This window comes from Heterodontus francisci, chromosome 34, assembly GCF_036365525.1.
Source record: "Heterodontus francisci isolate sHetFra1 chromosome 34, sHetFra1.hap1, whole genome shotgun sequence".
Classification (NCBI taxonomy): Eukaryota; Metazoa; Chordata; class Chondrichthyes; order Heterodontiformes; family Heterodontidae; genus Heterodontus; species Heterodontus francisci.
The window spans coordinates 25,899,620-25,904,473 of record NC_090404.1 but is presented as its reverse complement, the minus strand read 5'-3'; the positions used below and the strand labels follow the sequence as shown (position 1 = coordinate 25,904,473).

The 4,854-nt window shown below is 45.6% G+C and overlaps 1 long non-coding RNA gene across 1 annotated transcript; it reads right to left on the bottom strand.

Moving 5' to 3' along the window:
* Positions 1–290: 290 nt before the first annotated feature.
* Positions 291–4,416, bottom strand: LOC137349320 (uncharacterized). Its single transcript, XR_010969333.1, has 3 exons — positions 4,064–4,416; positions 1,551–1,773; positions 291–1,035 (listed from the first exon to the last, which is right to left on the bottom strand). It is a non-coding gene; the product is annotated as an uncharacterized lncRNA (long non-coding RNA).
* Positions 4,417–4,854: the final 438 nt, after the last annotated feature.

Sequence of the window (4,854 nt, the reverse complement as noted above, 5' to 3'; positions counted from 1 at the left end):
TAAAAGGAATTTACAAAATCCATCACGGTCAGTTCAGGATAGAAATTCAGAAGAGACAAACATTTCTCTTGGTTTGAGTTTGCTATTATTATGAAAGTGATTAAAATATTTTTAACAAAATAAAAACAGAGGAATTTATCATGTTGTGACCCAGGCAGGAGTAATGCACTGTTAATTCAGTCCCACTACTCCATAGGTCACAACATATTAGTAAAGTTTCCCACCTACTGAAAAATAGCCAAAGTAAACACTCTGTTTGTCACCCAAAATAAAGCACACCAAACCAGGTTTCTTTAAATCATGACAAAATTAACTATTCATTAATAAACGAAGTCTTAAACAATAATGAGATAACTCTATATGTGAAAGGATCATTTTCTAACTTGTTCTTCCTAACCCTCATGCGCACACACGTACATTAAAAAAAATGGTTAACCGAGGACAAAGGCTTTTCGGTTTACAACAGTTTCGTAGGAATTATAAAATAATTGGGTTTGTCACGGTTTGGTAGGATATTTCCAGGTCGGTAGGGTGTCCCAGAGTCGAATAGTCAGTGCCACTCGAATTCTCTCCAGGTGAGGTTGATGACCAGTCTGTGATGGGTAGGTGTTCACGGAAATCCATCTGCAGTAGGTGTCACAAAAGGGTGTAGCAACAGGTATACTTGGGTTTTGAAGTAGCAGGCTCGCAATAGAAGCTGCCTTGAGATTTCAGGATCTCTCAAAACACAAGAAGCAACAGGAATCCCTTTTCAGGCAGGGATTCCTCAGAGACTGGAGGCAATAGGAATTTGTTGCCTTTCAAACTGCAGGGGCTTTCTCTCTGCAAAGCAGTTTTTCCTCCACGGATAGTAGCAACTCCTCTTTTCCTGGGTCTTTTTCTCTCTCCAAGCAGACCAGACACACCTCAAATGTAGGATTTCTTTCCCAGAAATGCAGGTCTTTCTTTTTCTGAAAATGGTTTTTTTTCTAGTCTGCAAGCAGTCCCAGCCAGATTTCACTGCTAGCTGGTTCCACCTCCCTGGTCATTTTCACACTGCAAAAGTGAAACTGAAATGTGATCAAGTCATGTGAGCTGTTATTTCTCTCTGCTGTTGTTATTTGGAACAGGTGTCTGTCCCACTCAGTTCAAACACCAAGTTTTAGCATTCAATGTTCACTGAAAAATCCTTTTTCTCAGTTTTTAAACACATACAAAATTCTTAGCTTTCAAAATAAAACTCTTGTGACAATAGTTAAACTGAATAAATATTGGAGCAGTTGTTTTTTTTTTAAAAGAGCCATCAAGAGGACACTGAGGGAGCTGGATTGGCAACAATGTTTCTGGTTGTCACATGACTTGGGTTGGAGATAGAACGGAAACCCTGGTAACAGGGGTAGAAAAATGACAAGCGCTCCTTTGATAGGACAAGCCCAGTAGCAGCATGGGATGGGCAGCAAACTGAAAATCTTTCTGGTTGTGAGTTAGTATGTGTATGTTTTACCTTCTGGAAGGAGATAAAGTCAAGTCTGCTAAAGTATCAAGGAAGAAAAGACTACAACCCAGCTCACTTGCCAGCAATTCCATAAAGACCCAATGTAGTCCACTGTGTCGATTTGTCTCGTCTCCTGTCTCTGAAGAATGCCTGCTAGAATTGCTTCTTGACGCCACCTGAAGACAACTATTCTGAGGGATCTCGGTGGCCTGTGTGTGCTCGGAGGTTGGACTATGTTCCAGTTTCATCTGCTGTCTTCTTCAGGGGTGGGCAAGTGATTGGTCCGGGTGTGTTTTTGTCTGGAACAGATCCAAAAATCCCCTTTTTTTGGTTAACTGGTATACATATGTGTGTGTGAGTGTGAAACTCTAAGGTTAAAAAAAGGTATTAAAATTTAATTTTGGGACTTGAAAATTTTAATCTGTGTGTTTTTTATTTTATTTCATTACTAGTTAATACTTGTTTTATAATAAACTGATAATTTTGTTGTTCAATAAAGAAACCTGGTTAGTATGTTCTATTCTGGGAAAATTAGTGCATATGATTGCCTGTATTAATATGTGGAAACATTTTGAAGAATAACTGAATTAACAATGCACTCCTCCCACCTTGGTCATAACACTGGGTGTAAATCCTCCCCTTCTAAGCCTCTGTAAAAGGAGTTTACAAAAGCCACCATTGTCAGTTTAGGATAAAAATTCGTAACATTCTCTCCTCCTGCTTCCTAGCCCAGGATGACTGCACATGTGCCCTGCTGTGCATTGCCCTGACGGAGGCAACTTAATATTCTAGATTCACATCTGTGGCTGCAGAAACGCTGGGTAAGCGCCTGGAGGTGGTCAGTGGTTTGTGAAGCAGCACCTGGAGTGGCTATAAAGGCTAATTCTAGAGTGACAGACTCTTCCACAGGTGCTGCAGATAAAATTGATTGTCGGGGCTGTTTCACAGTTGGCTCTCTCCTTGCGCTTCTGTCTCTTTTCCTGCTAAGTCACTTTGACTCGCCACTCTTTAGCCTCACCTTTATGGCTGTCCGCCAGCTCTGGCGAACGCTGGCAACCGACTCCCACGACTTGTGATCAATGTCACAGGACTTCATGTTGCGTTTGCAGATGTCTTTAAAGCGGAGACATGGATGGCCGGTGGGTCTGATACCAGTGACGAGCTCGCTGTACAATGCGTCCTTGGGGATACTGCCATCTTCCATGTGGCTCAGTAAGGTTCTGTCCCGCCACAGTCCACCTGCTTCAATGGGTGCTTGGAGCTCAGTCATTGCCCAACAAGTGGACTGTAACACCGCACCAAACAGCACGACCAAAAATGGAAAGAAGGTACCAGCCCTTCGTTTTGCAAGCTGAAACGTCAGAACTATGTATCCTGGCCTGTCGGAAGACCTCACACAAATCAATGATTCTCGGAAGACCGCCATCATTAACAACGAGCTCAGTAGACTCAATGTGGACATTGCAGCACTTCAGGAGACACGCCTCCCTGCGAGCGGATCTCGAAGAGAGCAAGACTACACCTTCTTCTGGCAGGGTAGGGATCCTGAAGAACCAAGACAGCATGGAGTGGGCTTCAGAAACTCTTTGCTCAGCATGATAGAGCCACCCTCAAATGGCTCGGAACGCAGACTGTCCATCCAACTGCTCACCGCCTCTGGTCCAGTACACCTACTCAACATCTATGCTCCAACACTCTGCTCCCCACATGAAGCTAAAGACCAGTTCTACGAGGAACTCCATAATATCATTAGTAGCATCCCCAACACTGAACACCTGTTCCTGCTGGAGGACTTTAACGCCAGGGTTGGGGCCGACCATGACTCATGGCCCTCCTGCCTTGGGCGCTATGGCATTGGTAGGATGAATGAGAATGGACAGAGACTGCTGGAGTTGTGTACCTATCACAACCTCTGCATTACCAACTCGTTCTTTCACACTAAACCCTGTCACCACGTATCTTGGAGGCACCCAAGATCACGTCGTTGGCACCAGCTGGACCTCATCGTCACAAGGCGAGCCTCTTTAAACAGCGTTCAAATCACACGCAGCTTCCACAGTGCAGACTGCAACACTGACCACTCCCTGGTGTGCAGCAAGGTTACACTCAAACCAAAGAAGCAGCATCACTCCAAGCAGAAGGACCGCCCGCGCATCAACACGAACAGAATTTCTCATCCACAGCTGCTACATAAGTTTCTAAATTCACTTGAAAAAGCCCTTGAAAACAGTCCTACAGGGGATGCAGAGACCAAGTGGGCCCACATCAGAGACGCCATCTATGACTGAGCAATGACCACCTATGGCAAACGTGTGAAGCAGAATGTAGACTGGTTTCAATCTCACTTTGAAGAGCTGGAACCTGTCATAGCCGCTAAGCGCTGTTGAACTACAAGAAAAACCCCAGCGAGTTAACCTTACTATTTAAAAATAAAAGAGAGGACTCAGCAGCTACTCACTTCCCTTCTGTTGGTGTCACTTAAATCTCGGGAAGCTCCCCCTTATTCTGAAGAAAACTGGAATGTTTAATTTCCAGCTCCTTGGACTAACTTCCTAACTTTGGAGAAAGAAACAAAGCTGCAATACTTACCAGCCAATCAACTCACAGGCTTCCTGACTCGGTGGAAAGAAACCAGGAAGCGGCGGCTCGGATGGGGGAGGATGTGCACCATCGCTTTAATGGTGTCCCCTTCCTCTTACCGGGTCCTGAACGCACGCCCTCCGAGCGCGGCTGCTCTAATTCGGGGCCTGACAGTCGCGAAGACTCGATGTTACTGAGGCTGCGCTCCACTCCGCTCAACTTCCGGGAGCCGCACCGCGCAGACGGGCGGGCTCCGGGGCCTTCCCGCACCTGCGCATTGCGGCCCCAATGATGGAGATAGGCCGTATTCACCTTCGCCTAGCATTCTGGGCAGAGCTGTCCGCCATTTATCTGTAATACAATAGAGAGGAAGTTCATTTTTCATACAAAGTAAAATACAATGGGAAAAAACAGTTAAAATTATATTAAGCACGCTTTTGTTGGCCACGCAATCACTGGGGTGGCGCACTACTGGCACATGCGTAAATGCAACCTCACCGACTGAAACGTCACTGACTGCGACGTCACAAACATCTGCCAGTAATAAAGATGGCGCTGCTCAGTTGGACACAAAGATGTAATTACCACCTTAACGGAAATACACTGGTTTTCAGTCCCGACCCCTCTTTCTATTGGTCCGGATCTGCCGTCAATCACCCGGATACTGGGAGCTGTCAAATCAGAGGACACTGGTGGGAGCTTCAAGTACAGAGGGCGCATGCGTAGTGCGGTGTATTGTTTGAAACCTGTGTTGTCCGCTCCCATCTCCAGTCGGTAAGCGGCGGCGAGAGCGATGAAGT